Source organism: Equus asinus, chromosome 14, assembly GCF_041296235.1.
Source record: "Equus asinus isolate D_3611 breed Donkey chromosome 14, EquAss-T2T_v2, whole genome shotgun sequence".
Classification (NCBI taxonomy): Eukaryota; Metazoa; Chordata; class Mammalia; order Perissodactyla; family Equidae; genus Equus; species Equus asinus.
This window is the reverse complement of record NC_091803.1, coordinates 9,424,939-9,444,590: the sequence shown is the minus strand read 5'-3', so window position 1 is coordinate 9,444,590 and position 19,652 is coordinate 9,424,939. Positions and strand designations below refer to the sequence as shown.

At 47.5% G+C, this 19,652-nt stretch overlaps 1 long non-coding RNA gene across 3 annotated transcripts in view; it reads right to left on the bottom strand.

The window, feature by feature from the left end:
- Positions 1 to 331: 331 nt before the first annotated feature.
- The window catches only part of LOC123276706 (uncharacterized), a 64,418-nt gene continuing 45,097 nt past the window's right edge, over positions 332 to 19,652 (bottom strand). Inside the window, exons 5-9 of one of the 3 annotated variants that reach the window (XR_011494082.1) lie at positions 9,330 to 9,485; positions 7,819 to 7,944; positions 3,993 to 4,042; positions 1,213 to 1,318; positions 332 to 345 (exon numbers count right to left, since the gene is read on the bottom strand). This is a non-coding gene — a long non-coding RNA (uncharacterized lncRNA). Of the gene's footprint in view, positions 346 to 541; positions 1,319 to 2,921; positions 3,868 to 3,992; positions 4,043 to 7,818; positions 7,945 to 9,329; positions 9,486 to 19,652 lie in introns of those variants that run through there. The other 2 variants (XR_011494081.1, XR_011494083.1) reach the window with 2 other exon arrangements.

Genomic DNA, 19,652 nt, shown 5'->3' with positions numbered 1-19,652 from the left:
CGGCTCCCGGCTCGCGGCAGCAGCCCCCGGCGCTGCCCGGACATGGTTTCAGCCGCCGCCGCCGCCCAGGCGCCCCGGCTGCATGAAGCGACGCCAATGCACCCCCGGCCCTGGCCGCTGTCCCGCTGCTGCGCCAGGGGAGAGCCCGGCTGCATGGCCCCACTCCCCACTCTTCCCGCGGAGTCCGGGTGGCCCTACACCACCCCCGAGGGGGGCGCACTGACCCGTCGGCTGCACCTGTTCCGTCTGCAGCGCCCCCGCTTCCCGGCTCCGCCGCGGCTCCTGCTTCAGCCTCTGCAGCCGCGCGCTGTTGCAGCCCCGAGTTCCTTCCCCACTGCTAACTTCCTGCCGGAAGAGAGGAGAGGCGCGGAGGGGAGGCGGAGGGGCCCGTGCGCGCGCCGCGCGCCGCGCCCCGCGCGTCGCCCAGAGAAGGGTGAGTGCGCCTCGCGCGCGCCTGCGGATTGGGACGCGGAACGGAGGCGTGCGCTAGGGCTGGGGCACCTGGCAAAGCGGAGATCGTGCCCCCCCTCCCGCCCCCCGCCCCGCAACGCATTCACGCTGGAGGGGTTTGCCGCCCAACCCCGCGTGCTTCCCCTCCCCTGGGAGCCTGGGACGCCAGTTTCTCCTTCCCTCTCCCAATACTTTCAGAGACTAGAGCCCCACACCTGCCGCCAGAGCCGCACACCAGGAAGCTGGGGGCCACAAGGTGGTGAGCTCTCGCTTCCCCTTTTCTCATGGGACTCCAAGCAAACTCGGTCCATCCATGACCCGCCCTTCTCCCTTCCTGGACATCCTCCTGCCTTTGACCCAGGAGGAATTTCTTGTCCATACCAGGATTCCCATGCCAACTTCCATCTTTCCAGCCTCCCCATCTTAGCTTGAAGCTCCTGATTGGTGGAGCTTTGACACAAACCCCCAGATTTCCTTGCCCTAGAGCTTTTGCCTCTGTCCCGCCACCGGTTGACTATGCTTTTTGCTCCAAAAGGAGAGGCTGTCTCCTCCTGGACACCCTGAACCACAGATGCACATGCGCCCCTTGGGGGCCATTGCGGCTAAAGGAGTTCGGATTTCCCTGGACTAAAATAGACTGAGACTATCATCACTCTTAACAACTTATAAGCAGAGAGAAGTTGTGTTGCTGTGTCTGTGCGTCACTTCATTGAATTAAAAAAAAAAAAGTATCTTCTTTGCAGAGAGATTTCCGGCCCTCACCTTCCTCTCCTGGGGGGAATGGTAAACATCATAAGGCTTTGGAACATTCAAGACTAGACTTTGCTTCCTGTTTCCTTTTGCTCAGGGAGGTAGAGGAAACGCGAGGCTGGAATGGCAGGAAGAGGCAGAGCGGTCAACTGAGGCACTCCAGCGAACTCTGCTTCCTGGGGGCAGGGGCTGGCCCTGCACGCACATGGCGCCAGTCTTTCCCAGAGGCTGGCTCCAGTGAGTCCTGTTTACCCTGCTAGCCACAGCTGGGTGCCTGGAGGGTCTGCTTTCACCTACAGGGCTGATGTGGTTGGCATCTCCAGTTTTGTTTGATCACATAACAGGGACTGCTGGGAGCCGTGGCTACATCATTTGATCGGCTGTTTGACAGGGTCCAGCCGATTAACGCCGAGGGGTGCAGGGTCGCCCCTTGGTGAAGAATAACCGGCCAGCCCCTCACATAGTTCTGAAACCTGTGCTGCTTCTAATTGCCCTTCATTCCTTTTCCTTTCTTAACCTCCAGTTTTCACTCCTTTGGGTGGCTGCTTGGGAGGCACTACCTCCTGGGAAAATTAGATATAGTAAGAGAATGTGACCACCTGCAGGTAACTTTCAAGATATTTTTCAGTTAATTAATGGAGGAGCACACAGTCCCATTTGAGACAATCAGAAAGGAATCCTGCCCAGATAAGATGTCGAATTAGGTTTATGGCCTCCATCTGGTTAATGTTTCCTTCTCCCTCCAGTTCTTTCTCTAAATATACATATGCATCGTCCTTCTAAGTTTGTTGGTTAATTGGTTGATCAAGAAGTATCTATATATTATTCTTGACCTTCTGCTTTCTGTTAAAATGTTATAGAGGTTTTCTCCTAAAAGCAATAAATAATAAATAATTGGTGAGTAGAAGGGCCGAGGGGTGCAAGAATGCCCCTCGGTGAAGGATGGCCGGCCAACACCCCCGATATTTTCTGAATTATATGCATGCTTTCTATCAAGGTTATGTGTATACTTATTTCTCTTTTTTATTCTTGAAGATATATAGTTTAGTTTAGCTTTTCAGCCCTTTATTTTACTAACAATATGATACTTTCTCCGGCAGTGTACTTAAGGGACCATTAGCTCTACAATCTAAAAGACAAAGGAATGCTTCCACCCCCTAAAGGGCGCGAAAAAGTAAAGATGTTTAACTGCCCGCTGAGAATGCAGATAGCCCTGGGGATAAGACACCCTGGAGTCGCCTTTTGTTCCCATTAACCATCTACACTAATGGCATAAATGATTGAGGGAGGCAGGGATGGCTCCACCAGGATGTAACCAGACGGACTGCTGTCCTGTCCGGAGGCCTGGACCTTCTCTCTTTGATTTAACTTTACCATGAATTACAACAGATGCCTAGGTACCTATCTCCTTTAGCTTAGAGACAACAAACACTAGTTAATTGCAGAGAAGACGATCATTAACCTTATGCTCTATAGAATGGAATGCTAATAAATATTCTTGTGCTCGTTTCTTACTTCCTTATCTCTCTGAGAATATTTGTAAAACTATTTCTGTACTAATCCTGAAAAATATATAAACGACACTTGTGCACAGTAAAGTCGGACTTGCTAACACCAACCCAAGTCTCACGTCCCCTTTATTTGCCCCCTCCCTCATCGTGCCGACGCGGTCCATCCCTCAGGAACCTGGACTCCGCCGGGGCGGGACCCTGGCAAGGGACAACAGTTGAAAGAAAATGTATATAGTGTCTAAATATTAACTAGATACCTAGTGCCAAAGAGAGAAAAAACTGTTGCTCCAATAACATGAACACAGACTTTTCCCTGAGTGAACAGAAGCTCACGGCTGCTCTCAGCTGGACGTGAGCTTCCTTCACTGCAGCTTCAGCTCAGATAAAGATTATTCCTTTAGAATATATTTTTTATGGTACACCGGAGACCTCTGAAATGCAGAGTCTGGTGTCCTGTAAATCGTTTCGTGGAACTAGGGATGCTTTTTCAAACACCACGCAACTGCACTCCTGTAATGTTAATGGGAAGGGGCCAACTGGAGCTGGGAGCAGCACAGCTTGCCCATCCCTCCTTCGGCTCCAAGCCCAGCTCTGGGTGGTCGCCCAGGAGGGCCCGGTTGCAGCAAATATTGTCACTGCTGTCTTCCATCTCCCTTTCAAAGCTAAGGCACCAGGATGCCCAGCACGTGGTCCAGGGGCCTCCCGACAGTCCCTGCCCAGCTCCCGGACTTCTCTATCCCCGCTCTGGGCAATCCAAATGAACTTGCTCTGTAGCTAGTTTTACTAAAGATGTGCTTTCAAATTTGGAAAGGTTTTGATGAAATGGTACTAACATTTAACCTAGAGGTGGCAAACTGCTAACAAATTAAGAGCTGAATGTGGCCAGCGCAGTGATATTAAAAAGTTGAAACTGGTTGCAGTGGTGTAAAATTGAGGACTTTCCCAAAAAATTTGGCTATGAGGTTTCTGCTGAAATAGTAGATCCAGCAACTTTGGGCCCCTCAGCCAGAACCGAGAGGCCCCCCTGACATGGAGCATGTGCCCTGTTCGTCACGGTGCCCCCCCAGAGTGCCCTCATACATTTATGTTACTTGCCTGGATGCTGCTAATGAGGACACTTCCCAGTGTCCCTTCTCCCTCTCGTCCACAGATAGTCCTACTTAAATAAGAGACTCTTGAAAGAACGGAACCCCGTTGGTGAAATGATAGGTCCCACAACTGATGGGGAAGAGGTGATTTTTGGGGAGAGGAGCTTTGTAGATTTCTCACTTGGGCACTTACCTGTTTTGTTCTCCATCCAGGTTTTTTCTGGGAGCAAGTTCTTGAGAAACCTATAATGAAAAGTACGAGCTATCTACATAGGGAGAACTCAGACTTCGTTCAGCAATTCCCTGGGCGTCTGGAGACTCGATAGAATACTTTTTTCTTTTTCCACTGCCAACAGCCATGCCCATTCAGGCCTACGAGAGTTTTTACAATGCTCCTCCAACTGGTCTCCAGGCCTCCAGCGTGCCTCATTTCTCTTCATCGTAGAGGACAATAGCAGATCAATGTTTCTGAGGCATGGCTCCACCAGTGCCCTCTCTGATGCAGAAACCTTCCTCTCACTGCCTACCTGATAGACTCCAACTCTCTGCCTTAGCACTCAAGGGCCCCTCCGCCTTGCATGTATCCCACAGTCCTGCCAAACCGAACAGTACCCACTACCCAAAAGCACACATTGCATTCTTCTCTTTCACCTCTGCCTGATCAGATGATGGAGTTGAAACAAAGCCATCATTTGCTAGTTAAGTGACTTTCGGACAGGTAATTTCACCTCCCTGACCCTCAGTTTCTGCATATGTAAGTGATGAATAGTAAGACTCACCTCATATTGTTTTTATAAAGAATTAAATTGACTTAGAGAGCATATGCAAAAACAGCTGGCTCCCTGCCTGACATGCTGCAGCCACCAATAATTATTCGGACCTAAATATTGGCTCATGCCATGCCCTGCTTCTTTTCCTATTAAAACCTTATCCTTGAAAAATCGGTGTGTACCCTTTCTTCAAAACCAGCCCAAGGTGTAAAAACTGAAGTTCACTTTCCTAAGCCGCTCAGTGACATTTATAACGCCAAATATAATGCCTTAGATAGTTTTTTTTTTTTTTTAAGCGAAAGAAGCTAACTCTGGCTAACTTCAGTTTTCTTATTAAAGAAATTGACTAGAAGGATTTATGGTAACTCACATAACTGAAGGGAATTTTTGAAAAATCAACAAACAAAAAGCAAAAATAAGCTTTGGAAGGCACAATAGAGCACAGTGTATAGTTATTATTACTGCTGTTCACCAGACATTGTCGGCTCTTCTCTGGCCCACAGAAGGGATGTATCTTCTTGGCCCCTTAAAGTCAGAGGTGACTCTGTGAGCCTTTGGCGAATGAAACTTGAGCAAAAGTGAGGTTGTCTCTTCCAGACAGAACCTTTGGCAAACAGTGGGAGTGTGTTTTTCCTGCCTGGCAGTTGTGCAAGAAGTTGGATCGAGCATCTTTTAGCTGCCATCTACTCAATCCTCCAGACTGAGCAAGGATAATACAGAGCCAGCCCCTGATGACATGGAGCATGTTCGAGAAATAAACCTTGGTTATTTTTAGCTGAGACTTAGGAGTTTGTTGTGAATACAGCACAACGTGGACTATCTGACTGATGAAAACATACATATTATCAATTTCCTCTGCTGTTGACCAAAATGACTTCAGTGAGCCAATATTAGAATTCCTTTTCACAAAGGTGGATAAGTGACAGATTAGAAGTCTACACTGTCCCAGGAGTGTAGACTGATACCACGCTTATATATAGCAAAGATATTTCCTCATTTTGTCCTTTACTTGTCAATAAACAAGTATATCTATAGAAATCTGGAGGTAAGGCTCCAGACAAAACCAACATGGTGACAAGGAGGAACATTACATACTTGTAAAAGGAGCGACAGATGAGAAAATAATAATAATGGCCGGGAACTTACAGAACCTTGCGTTGAAAGGCATCTCATATGGAACTTAGGAAATATTATAGCTGTAAGCACTACGTGACAAAATCTGGTGGATGGAATTAAACAATACTTCGAAGAAAGATACCTTCAATATACTTATCTAAAAAGAAAAATTAGAAACCAACGAGCTGCTTGCTCAAGAAGCTAGACAAAGAGCGAGACAGTAAAGTCAGGAAGAAAGGAAATGATAAAGAGAAATGCCAAACCTTTGTTTCTATTTATTTGCTCTCTATTTATTGCTATGGACTGAATTCTGTCTCCCCACAGTTCATATAATGGAAGCCCTGACCCCCATTGTGACCATGTCCAGACACAAGGTCTTTAGGAAGTAATTATGGTGAAAATGAAGTCATAATGGTGGAACCTAAATCAGATAGGACTGTGGCCTCATCAGAAGTTGAAGAGATCTCTCTTTCTGTTTCTTCACACGCATACACACACCCCACCATCTGAGGACTCAGTGAGAAGGGGACCTTATGCAAGCTGAGGAGAGAGCCCTCGCCAGAACCTAACCATGCTGGCATCCTGCTCTCAGGCTTCCAGCCCCCAGAATGGTGAGAAAATAAATTTCTGTTGTTTAAGTCACCCACGCTATGGCATTTTGTTATGGGAACCCAAGCTAAGACGCTTATCTTTCACAGTTTGTTCCTAGGTTCTGGTACCAATTCCAATGTGTGTGGGGTTGGGGGTCGGGGGAGTCCCCCACACCAACAAGCAATTCTTGGGACACCAGCTGGGTGTCCTACAATTCGACTCGATTCTGACACTATGTACCCAGAGACAGCATCACACCCCACAGGTTAAGGGTTCAGCCCCACAAGACTGCCCCCACTGCAGGTGCCAACAGCAAGTCTGGGTTGTCGCCTATGCTTCTGAGCAACTGGCTGTCAGAAGGAGGTTCCCAAGACTCTCTACTCCGGTTCGACGAATTTGCTAGGGCGGCTCACAGAACTCAGAGAAACCTCTTACTTACTAGATTACCTGTTTATTAGAAAAGGATATGACTCGGGAATAGCTCGATGGAACAGACGCATAGGGCAAGACATGGGGAAAGGGCACTGAGCTTCCACGCCCTCTCCAGGTAACCACTCTCCCAGAACCACCTCTCTCCCAGAACCTCCACATGGTCACCAACTGGGACGCTCTTGGAAATCTGTCCTTTTGGGTTTTTATGCATAAGCCATTTATTTATTCTCTTACCCTCGGCTGCTGTTTTTCCTTCCCCATTTATAGCCCAAAGCCAATCAAAGAAGGACATGTGCAGTGTGATGCTGTTCCCGTACATTTTATAAGTGCATAACAATGTAAGAATTTGTTAACGGAGACATACACATGTATGTCTTGACTCTGCATAAAAATGTAATCTTTTGTTAATGGAGCCATGCACATGGATATTCTTGGAATCATAAAGAATGTAATTAATTTTAGGATATTGATACCTATGATGAGGGAGAGAGGAGAACGGGATGGAAATGTGAATTTTAGGTGTGACGGCAACATTTTGCTTCTTAAAAACACAGATATCGCTGTGGGCTGAATCATGTCCCTGAAAATTCATATGTTGAAGTCCTAACTCCAGGACCTCAAAATAGGGCTGTATTTGGAGAGAGGGCCTCTAAAGAGGTAATTAAGGTCAAGTGAGGTCACATGGGTAGGCTCCAATCCAATGTGACTGATAGTCACGTAAGAAGAGAAGATTAGAACTCAGACACACACAGAGGGAAGACCGTGTGAGGACACAGGGAGAAGCGGCCGGGGAGAGAGGCCTCAGAGGAGACTAAACCGGCCAACGCCTTGATCTTGAACTTCGGCCTCCAGAACCGTGAGAAAATAAATTTCTATTGTTTAAGCCACCCTACGTGTGGCATTTTGTCATGGCAGCCCCAGCAAATGAATGCAACATCGGAAGCAAATAGGGCAGAATTGAACGTCTGTTCTTTCTGGATATTGGGGCCGGAGATAGAGGTCATACTATGTACTCTTCTGCATATTTGAAATATTTCCATAATAGTTAAGAAAATAACAAGCACATCCCTAAAAAGAATAACCAGAGAGTAGAAATTTATGTCTGATTACCTTACAGGCCAAGGTGGGTTTCGTGTTGGGCAGGTGGTTCTCTTCCACAGGGTGTGTCAGTCACCCATGACTTCCCGTCTCTTGGCTCCGCCATTCCTGATGCCTGTAGCATTGTCTGCAACCAATCTGCACAAGGAGAAAGAAGGAACACGGAGAAGACACACCTGCTTTCAAAAGTTCCAACCTGGAAATGGCACACACCACTTCCACTCCCATTGCATTGGCTGAAACATAGTCACACGCCACACCTCACTGCAAGTTGCTGGGTGACTGCCTTCCTGGGCACCCAGGACAAGGATGTGGAGGACAAACAGCCAGTAGTCCCACCCACAATGTCATCAGGTTGACCCTGGTCTTCATGCTGCTGCTCAGTCCACAGCGTGTCTGCCAGGCCTATGGTTAGGGTTTAGATATTTTACAAAGGCGCGGGGTTGGGGGTCATGGTTTGGGACTTCAAAGAGGAGGAAGCCAATTCACAAGGAGACAGAAAACCAAATGTTTGCTGGGCCATCTCTAAACAAATGAGAGAGAACTTGTGTAAAATGGGCCCGGCTAGGTACCTTCTTCTCTACCACATCTAGAGTTCCCTACGTTGACAGCTCCTTCCTGGAACAGGCCTTCTGTCTTAAATTCTTTTAGGCAGTTAGGGGTGAGGCCAAAGTTTCTTTCATATATAAATTTTGTGTGTATATATGTAATTTATAGAACTAAATAAGTGAATTTAAATATAGATACAATGGATTATATATTCTATTATATAGCAATATTAATATATATATATATATATATTATATAATCTCCTTGGTTCTCCAGAGAACCCTGACGAATACAGCAGGAGTTAATATTCTTTTATTGATGGCATTTACATTTAATCATTTGAAATTCTTAGTTATGACATTGTTATGGCTTGCAAGGAAGTGTCCTTTTCAGTGTTTCATTTAGAGGCCTCAAGATACCAATTTTAAAAAGTTTCCCATTTTATTTGTTTGGTTTGATAGGCTTTTTCCAATTGAGTGCACAGATAAACCAATTTAGGAATTTCAAAGGAGCCCCATTTAGGCCAGTGAAGCCTTAAATCACCCTGAGTAATCTGAGCCCAGTGGGACAGAAATCTACATGTAGAAGGTCTGTATTCTTTAAAGACAAAACCAGCAGGAGTCCCAGAGTGGGGCTGTTCTTTGGTGGTCCTCTGAGAAAATGGATTTCTCATTTGTATGAACTTACCAAAGGATCAAAGGCCCCAAAAAGGAGTGAAAGAAACAGAAGTTTCTAACAAAGAAACTTCTCATTCCAAGAAGGGACAGTCTGCCTAGGACCAACTATGTTCTGGCAAGTCAGCTCACCCCATGCCAGAACCAGTCAGTAACTGTTCACTGTAGACCTTTGTAAGCCTGTGTCCTTTCTAACAAAGCTGACAACGGAAGGATGGCCAGAACCAGTATCAAAGGACGCCTACAGAAAGAGTCTGGACCTCTACCAAAAATGGGAGGTCCAGGCCAAGGAGGACTTACCACCAGGAACCAGAGCCACCAGGAGGAGACGACAGAGCACAAAAGATTCTTTGCAGGCACCTTGCTTGTGTCTGTGAAGTGGCACCAGAATTGAAGGTCAGTAGCTAGGGATCCCACTTCTGTCACCATGTAAAGTCAGCAAATAAGAGGCATAAACTGCAAAAGAACCAAAAAGTTTATTTGGGGGTCTCAAGAATTGCAATTCAGGAGATGTAGATTCGAGTAGAAGCTCAAATGTGCTCCTAGGAAGACAAAGGAGGCAGGGGTAGATAAAAGGAAAGGACACAGGCTTACAAAGGTCTACAGTGAACAGTTACTGACTGGTTCTGGCATGGGGTGAGCTGACTTGCCAGAACCTAGTTGGTCCTAGGCAGACTGTCCCTTCTTGGAATGAGGAAACACTTCAAGATGTGACCTCTGCTGTCAGGTAAAGCTCAAAAGTTCAGTTAACATCTGGTGGTGGATGTGGTGTACAAGCATAAGCCCCACTTCCTTAATGGCCTCCCAGCTCCATTTTAGAAGCCTTGAAAATGGTACTCCATTTTGTCATTGTCATCCACCACAGTCACGCACCACGTAACAATATTAACGATGTTTCGGTCACTGATGGACCACATATATGACAGTGGTCCCATACGGGTAGCACCACATAGCCTAGGTGTGTAGTAGGCTCTCCCACTTAGGTTTGTGTAAGTACACTGTGTGATGTTCACACAACAGTGAAAGTGCCTAATGATGCATTTCTCTAAACATTTCCCTTTCATTAAGTGAGGTACGCCTGCACTGATTTTAGTCTTGTGAGTGTTGAATAATGAATTACTCATTTCAATTATTTGAGTCAGCCCCACTGGCTGAAGATGGTAAAGGCTGACTGAAGCAAAAAACTAAAATTTGTTATTCAACATTCACAAAACCAAATGAGTACAGAAGAACTTTAAGTTCCATATCAGGGTTCATGTAAGGCAAAAACTTTCTAAAGGAAAGATGGATTTGAGGACATATATGATTCTGAGTGTAAATGTCTGGGTACAAGCAAAAATTCCAGGGAGCATTTCAGACTTTCGAGGCAGTGGAATTGGTGAAACCAAAGTCAAGCTCTCCAAACAGTAAAGGGGGCCCAGGTAATATCTGGAGTACAGGTGGAACAGGCAGAAAATTTCATTAATGTAATTGTATGATTTCATGAACGGACAGAGTTGGAAAATAGGATGGCAGGGTAGGGCAGAGGGACCTGGAGGGCCCAGGATGCATGGAGAGATCAGCTGGGCTGGTGGGGGGAAGGGGCCATGGGCACACCCTCTTCATGTCCCCTCCCCCACCCTCTGAAACCCTTTGTGACTCTTCAGTGCTCTGTGATGCAGGCCTGGGATTATAGGCAAGTGCAGACACTCTCAGAGCTCAGTTGCCTCAGGCAGGCTTGCGATTCAGAAAATGGAGTTCAGTCAATGGAATGTTCTCTCATTTCTGAATAGCCATATTGAGTTGTTTTTGAGCATCTGCTCAACATTCTTAGATAGTGACTATAACCTCACCATCGTGTGTGGGTTGTGGTTGCTTCTTCTGTTCCTGTGCTTCCTGGTGGGGATTCCATCTTTACCAACCTTCTGGAAAACCAAAATCTACCAAAAGGTAAGGATCCCTGGGCAAGCCACCAACAGGCATTTTTTATTGTTGTTTCCATTTCTAGTCCCACATTTTTAAATGAGTTGGTCCAGAGAGACTCCTAAGATGGCAAGTCTGAATAGAGGATAGAACATCATCCTTCTAAGGGAATAGGCCAGGCAGGACTAGGGGTTCAGCTGGGACTGTTTCCCATTTAAAACTCACAGACCATCTGGGTGTGGTGGAGGATTCCCGGATAAAATCCCATCAGTGATTTCACGGCCCTGCATTAGGTTATTTAGAGAGTTTGGGATCTGTGTAGGAGAACACTGTTCCCAGCACTGGATCATGAGTCACATTTCCATGACGGGCGTCATTCGACCAAACCGTCCTTTGTATTGGGCAGATCAGGAGAGCAGGGCTGAGCCTCTGAGCAGACACTGGAGTGTGAGCTCTGTTCCAGGATACAGGGTCCCATCTGAGGAAGCACAGATGTGACTGTGGGCCTCAGAGTCTATGCCCTCCTTGAGCAGAGGACTTCTGACTGAGAATATCAAGTGTGGACTCTAGCCAAAAATCCTCCTTCGAGTTTTTCAAAGAAGGAAAAATTGAAAGTATCTTATCACCTTTAGAAATTCAGAAAGGGAAAGAACACAAAGTGCTAGTAATAAAAATAGAGAGTGACATTAATCTTGGATGAATATCTGAGTTTCCTAGAGAGAGGAGCAAGCCAACTAAGTCCTCGCTCCTCATTCTTTTCTTTTTGTTCTCAGCGTCAGGGCAGAGCCAAGAGGAGAAGAAAAGGTGGAACATCAAGTGGTAAGGTTCCACCTATCCCACCTGAGCTCTCCAAGGGTGACCCATCCTGTCCTCTCCATGAGGTCCCAGGTCCATGGTCTCTGAGGATGTCAGCCGCTAGATAGAGTCCCTCTCAGAAAATAGAGGCCTCAGAGGAAAGGTTCATGGGAAGGTAGTCAGAACCCGAGACATTTCTCAGATTCCTGCTCTGCCCAGCTCTGGGCATGAAGCAGTGATGGGCCTGGACAATGGGTGTTGCCCAGTGGGTTGCCGTGGGAGACGCCAAGAGTCAGAACTTCTGTCTTCTGACCTTGTGAAACTACGTTGACTTCCTGGATGATCAGACTCCTCTTTGAGGTAACCATTGACCTATGTTCCTCACATGGTGGTTTTGAACATCCCATGGGATAATGTATGTGACAGTACTTTATAAATGAAGCAACAAACACATGTGAACCTTATTAATATTATCATTGACCGTTTGACCACATCTACTGATTCTTGGGGCTTTCAGAGTTAATATCCCGTTAATATCCCAAGGGTCTCCCATAAAGGGACTCCTGTGTAACACCTATGCTTCTACCTTTATTACATGTAATTCGCTCTTCTGGTTTCCCAGGTTGGAGAAACTACCAGAGGGAAACAGAGGAGAAAAGGAGGCTAATTTCTATTCTGAAAAGGTGACTAGTCTTTTCTTTCCTGATCCCTCTTTGACATGTTCTCTGCAATTCCAGGGATTCAGTACAGCCTGCAGTAGTCATGGGAGGGGTTTGCCATAGGAACGGGTATGTGAATGAAGGCCTTGGGGTGAGGGCTGCTGGGTGTATGGTGAAGTCATAGATGTGGGGCATTGTGAAGGGGCAGCAGGCTTCAGGTGGCCCCTCCCCTGACAGGCCAGCAGGTCCTCCTTTCCTTGTTCTGCTCCTGGCTACAGTTTTCTAATTCCTGTCTCCCGCAGGCCCCTAGGCCGGCCTCTCGATCCCACCCGCATTCGTCAACTATTATGCCCAGACCCCTCCTGTGAGGTGTGTAATAGCACAACTGCTGAGATCAATCGGCTGCTGTTCCTGGAGGACCTGGAAGATGATACTGCCTCTGTGTCCTCTATGGCTTCCATAGCTTCTGGGACTGAGTCATCATTCACTCTGTCCTCTGCCTTCTCAGAAGTCCCTCCAGGAGACCTAACACCATCCCCTCCACCTGACCCTTCCCCACCGCTCCCCTCCGTTCTCTCACCTAACCCAATGACACCCTTAGCTGACTTTCTTTCACCCTCACCACCGGGTCACTCTATGCCACCAGAGCCTATTCCTCCCTTGGAGTCCAAATTCCCAGCAGACCATTCCCCACCCCAACCCATTGCCCTTCCCCCTCTCCCACCACATGACACCCAGGCAATGGATCCTATTCTCCAACCAGAGGCCACTCTGTCTCTGAATACGATCTTCTCTCTTGACCGCACCCTTTCCCAAGATATTAACCCCTTACCAAATTTGTCCCAGATAATGAATCCCAATGACTCACTGGCTTGTCATCACGGACCACCAAGCCTGTCTGTCTCACCACCGACAGACCACCCTTTAACTGTGACTCAATCTAAATCGGTTTCCATCTTATTGAAGTCTGTTCCAGAGAACTCATCTCCAGATAGCCCTGGTGGGTTGTCCACTTATGTCCCAACAATCAGAGGCACTGACCATTCAAGCCTGTCAATTTCAGACTTATCCTGGTGGCAAGCTTGTGCCAAAGACTTGTTCTTAGCACCTTCCACCTTGGCACCACGTGATTTTAATCGAGAGTTTCTTGCCCTCCATTCTCCAGAGTCCTCTCTGGAGAGACACCCTACAGCTAACCTTATAGAGCCTGGTAACCTCTCATTTCTCAGCCCTCATGTCCTGGCACTCCTGGAGAGACAAGTCCAAAAGAGGAGTGATTTCCTGATGTGGAAGGAAAAGGAGAAGGAGAAGGGTTCTTTTCCAAAAAAACTTAGGCCAGGCCACCAACTAAATCCTTCGGGGAAAATGTTAGAGTCAAATGCTGATGAGTGTGACTCAGCATTCTCCCTTCCTTTCTGGAGCAGTGCAGGCAAACCAAAGGAGCTGCACATGCATGAGCAGCCCCCATATCCTAAAATCTTGGAGGACCATTTACAGGAAAAATGTATGCAGCTCTTCTGGGGTCTCCCATCTCTGCACAGCGAGTCCTTGCCCTCTGCTATCCGTGACTCAAGTGACTGCACCACAATCTTCCTTTTCAATACCATCTCAAATGCCTCCATGGGCCAAGAATCCCCAGTACCTCTCCATCGCCCACCTCCATCCTTGCCTGAGATCCAGCCCCAACCCTTGCCTCAAACCCTGCCCCAATCCCAGCCCCTACCTCTCACTCAGGTCAAGTCCCAGGCCCACCTTAAATCCCCACTCCCAATCCTACCATCTGGTCCTCTACCCCAGATAAGGATCTGTGGAGTGTGTTACCATAGACCCCAGGATGAATCAGAGTCTCTCACCTCATCTGAAATTCAACAACTGGAATGGAAAGTGTTGCAGAAGCAACAGGAAAGTTTGTGGGGTTCCCCCTCTGTAGTCCAAAGATCTCAGGAAGAATTTTGTTCTTCAGCTCCCAACTTTCCTTACCATCAGGCCTCCCAGGCCCATGCCTCCATCTCTACCCTTCCCGTAGAGTTTCCTCTCAGTGATGAGCTGAGGAAGAAACTGGAACATCACCTTCGAAAGAGGCTCATCCAACACCGGTGGGGCCTGCCCCGCAGGATCTGTGAGTGTCTGTCACTGATGATGCCTCCAAGAGATTTCTCAGAGATAGCTAAGTCAGAGAGCAATCGTGGACTCTCATGGATCTCGGTGAACAAAGATCTAAATTTTGGATTGAGCCAATCCAAAAGCTTCCATGAGAGGGGTTCAGAACTGCTTCAGGTAGAGAAGGAGATGGGGAAGGATCAGGGGCACAGCCCAGAGAACGGCCCAAAAGCTCATCTGTTGAGTGACCCAGAGAGCTCTTCAGATAAAGATCCGGCAGATGACTCTGAGAAGGACCTAAATAGTCACAAGGCAAGTCTGTCAGGGAAAACTTCAAGGGCCTTGGAGGAAAGTCTAGATCAGAAACAACTTGAAAATGTCCTGAAAGCACATTTGAGCAAGAAGTTTGAGGAAATCAGTGAGGCTCGGCTCCCTGGGACGGTGCGCAGTTCATGGCATGCTAGCAAGCAGACATTGCTGCTTTCTGACAAATCCCGCACCCAAATAATACAGAGGAGTTTGCCACCTTCAGTGGGTGGGGACTCCTCCCTGAATACCTTCCAGGAGCTTTGCTTCATTGATTCCAGTGCACAACAGATGATGGAAACCCATATTAAAAGTTTCCGTATGAGGATGGAGTGGGGCCTTCCCTGCAGGGTCCTTGAATCCATACAGGCGTTTAAATTGGAAGATGCTGCATCCCAGTCCTTGCCCTATTTCTACTGTCCCCCCTCAAATAACCCAACTTTGGAAGTCGACTCCAAATCCGAGGGCTTCGAGCCCCATAGAGGAAGCTCTAAATCTGTTCTTCAAGAAAAAGCGGAAACAACAAATTCAGCCCTGGTCCTGGATCGTCTTTGCCCTGCTACTTCACCTATGGGCAGGGAAGGACAAGGGGTGCCGAGACAATCACCCTCTGGTATCAAGCAAGAGATTGCAGAGGTTGTTCAGAGGAGTAAGGGTGCCAGGCAGACTCATCTGCCTGTCACATGTGGTATCACAGGCAAAGCGAGTCAGAAATTTACTCAGCTAGGCAACAGATGCCCCCCAGAGCTGCCTGCAAGGCAAGCTGGTGCCAAACATGAGACAAAAGATGAGAGAGTGAGTTCCAGTGATAGAAGAGAAGGGCGACAGGACAAAAAGATGAAGTCGGAACCCTTTTCCGGGCACAACACGACCAGGGACATATTCAGGGCCAAGGAGCTCAACGCTGTGCAGTCAAAAACTGACAACCAGCAAGCCAGGAAGCTCCCAAATGATATGTGAGAATCACAGTAAAATAGAAATTATTGGGACCATTGAAAGCCCTGCACCAAAAAGACAAGTTCCCCAAGACCCAAAGTCATCGGATCTTAAGGAACATCTGTTTGGGGAATTAAAGTCGAAACTAGAGAAGAGGAATCAGAGCCAGGTCCAAGGCCAACACACTGACAGGGCCCCTGCCTCAGAGAGCTTGACTTACAAGGCCTCACTGACTCATGCCCACGGTGTCTCCAGTGGGGACATGGGAGCTTCCCAGGTGCTGCATGTCCATCTGGAGGACAGTGGGATCAGCAGGCAGCAGCGGAAGGAGCCTTGGGTCCCTAAGAAAGACCTAAAGAGGTCCGAGGATAAGAAATTCCCACCAGCTACAATGAGACTGAGCCCTCCGGGCCCCAACAAAGAAGAGCTTGGTGGAGGGGATGCAGGGTTGGGGACATCCCAGCCTACAAGAAAGAGTTTCCCTACTCAGATCACAGCATCAGAGGAGACGCTTGGGAGCAAGTCTTCCCAGACCTCATCACAGAAGGCACAGCCTCCTCCTGAAAGTCTGTTCAGAAAAAAGATGAACCACATTTTTCAATGGCTTCGTCCTGGGACAAAAGGCAAAAAGCAAGAACATCCCCAGGAAAAGGGCCGCCCCATATCATCTGCACAGAGCAGAGGCCTGGTTAAAGGGAGAGCTGCCGTTACTGGGACCACCACGGCTCAGAAGACCAGGACGGTCCCTGGGAAGTTCCCAGTGGAGAAACTGGGGCAGCGGTGTGCAACAGAGGTCACCTGCCCTCAAGAGCCCCTTCCTTCCCTGAGGAAGTTTGTGAAAACTGAGCAGAAGGCAGAAGAGCAGGCCCAGGCAGAGCCCCTCCAGGGGCATCCTTCCAACTACAGGGCTCCCTCCTGTAAAGTGCCAAAGGCCAAGTCCTGCCACCAAGAAGTTGTCTTTGCTGGCCAGAATTATCCTACATGTTCTAGACGGATCAGAGACCAGAACAGACACCCTCAGAAAGTCGTGGCGCTTAAAGATCAGCTATTGGATCAGAAGCGTCCCTTATCTGTGCCCCGCAGGGAGCATGTGCCCCATCCAAGCTCCAGCTGCAGGCGTCAAGCCGGCCCAGGGGCCTCCAGCTGTTCTCACCACTGCTAAAGGCACTATGTTTAGGGATCCGTCTCTATGTCAACAGAAAACGCTTTTCCAGCGTTTCGAGAGCGGAAAATTTCCCACCGCAAAATAATTCCTTCTTGTGGAGAATATTAATTCTCCCCAATAAATGATTCTCTAATAATAGTGATGTCTTTTCTGCGTCCTGTGTTGGGGGCATGGGTTTCAGGTAACTCAGGGCTTGTGCTTAGGGAAAAGGAGGAGTGAGTTCAGCTCTTACTGATTGCTTCCTCTGGCTTCTGAAAGGTCACCAGTGCTCTGGAGCTCTTGTTGACAAAAGAGATATCACGTGCCCCCAAAAGCCCATTTCCTCCCTGATGAAGTTTGAGGAGGTGGGTTCTGCCTCCTGCCTCTTCGCTTAGCCTTAACGAAAGTGTAGAGCAGCCCACACCTTCCGCTCACTGAATGTTTTACATCCTTCAGAGAGTAGGGAAGACAGGTCTTCTCTATCCGAAGAGGGTCAAGAATAGGTATGCAGTTCATAAAACAACAATGAAGAGAAAACAGTGGCTTCATCATGATTTAGAGGTCAGTGACCAGAGGACCCCACAGGTGGGTGAACCCTGAATGGGATTTGGGGGGTGGGGGAGGGTATTGCTGCAGTGGATCCTGGGCTGGTGGGGGAGGGGCTAGGAACAGCACAGACACTCCTTAAGAATCTGTCATGTGAGTCATATTAAAGTGTTAGGGAAGAATACTTTAAACTTTACATTGAGGTTTCCCTACTGGAAAGGCACCTGGGGGAAGTGGTTCCCCTCTGTAGGTATTTCTTCAGACTGCCCAATGACATTTTGTTGCAGAGCAAAAGCATCACTCAGCTGCCAGTAGTAACAATGTTGACCAGGTAGCCACCTACCTCCCAGGATAAAATAAAGCTGAGAGTAAGGAAAAGATGACTTGGAGTAAGCGAGGAGGGAAGAAAAAATGAAGAGGGGAAAGAAGGACCTTGCTGGTAGAACAAAGCTTTATGCCTCATCATCCATATGGTGACCCTGTCCTGTTTCCTGTTCCCCCCGCCCCCTCCTCAATCTGATCCAGGCATCACCACCTTGAGGCTGATCCAGGCACTGCACAGCACACTGATGCCTTATTCCAAAAAGGCACTGGGCTGTTCTTTGAATACTAAACAATATCTGCAGGGAGGTCATGAGGCATGGCATCCCCCTCTTTGGGGAAGGTGATCTTGCTGCCTTCCTTCCATCTATGCTTAATAAGAATATACAAGATCTTGCCCTTAGTGTGTACAGTTCACCTGTCGGGATGGAAGTGCTGCCTCTGATATTCACGGCCTTGAATTGGTCTCCCCCAGAACACCTGCAGCTCATGAACCAGAGATGAGTCCCAGACTATGCACCAGGTTACAGATATATGGGGGTCTCACCATGGACTGCACACATACCCACCCTTACAATAGGGGTTGGGAGGAAAGGCAACTCCACTTAGACTGGGACTCAAAAATTGGCTGAGTGTCAACTGGGGCAAAATTCAAAAAGCATTATGATGGTGAGCGTTAAATACATTAAGTTGTAGATGTCTAAGTAAAATAAAGATGGTTACAAGGGTGGAAAAATAAAATACCAATTTTGTTTTCTAAAAACAACATGATTTTAAAAATGGAAGGGAGGAGAAAAAGGGAAAAATAGAATAAAATGATTGTTCTGTAAGTAAAAAGAGGGGGTCAAGATATAGGTGACAAACGAAATAAGACTCCAAGTAAGGGAAAGGAATTTGAGGACATTAGAAAAGATACAAGTATAATGGTAACTATTGTAACAAAACCGCACACGCACGCAGGCACACTCTACACAAATGGGGTGAGTATCCCAGAGGGCACTGGAGGTAGTTTTCCCAGAAAGACTTGTGAACGCTAGGTGTTAAAACAAAAACCAAAAACAAAACCGGTGTCCACTACAGCCTCTCTCACTCCACACTTGTATCTTCTTGTCCAGAGTTATGCCATTGACCCCACAATGTCTGAAACTTGAGGTCAAAGAAAGAATGCAGATTCTGTGGAGGTCCTGGGAAGGGGATGGGGCCCAGGGCAGGAGACTTGAAGAGGTGAGGAGGCCACGGAGGGCTCTACCATCGATGTGGATAGACCAGCCAAAGACCAGCCTCTCAGTTTCTACATCATCTCATCTTAGGGTCCTTTCCTTCCATTCCAGTGTAGTTACTGCCACACTCCAGAGCTTATCACCAGGAACACTTCAGCCATCCAGATTATTACAGTCGGACATTCCACCCTTTGGCCTCGTCTCTCATTCTTCTGATTCACATGCCCCTTGTTAACTTTTCAACTCCAGGCCATTCATTTTTCCACTTACTCCTTGTCTGTCCGTCAAGCTCTTGTTTACATTTCCTCCCTCTCCGGGGTAGACTTGATGGTCTGTCAGGTAACCAACATTTAAAAAGCTCCGCTACTAATGGGCCCCATCCAATCCCTTTTAATCCTTCCTGTCTGGCAAAATCCCATCTCTCTGCCTTTCCCAGAAATGCCTTCCTATATCTAATTGATCACTATTGGATTAAATCTCACAATGGAGTCTACCGATGCCACAGTAAATTCAGCCCCAACACTAGCTGGAAATCACTCACTCATTCCACAAAGAATTATCCCATGCTTACTAACATGAGAACAAAACAAATGGAGCTTAGGTCGCTGTTTCCTTACTCCATTCTCTCTCCAGGGACACTCAAATTTATTTCAAATCTCCTTCACTTTCCTCAAATTTAGGCTGTCTCCATTTG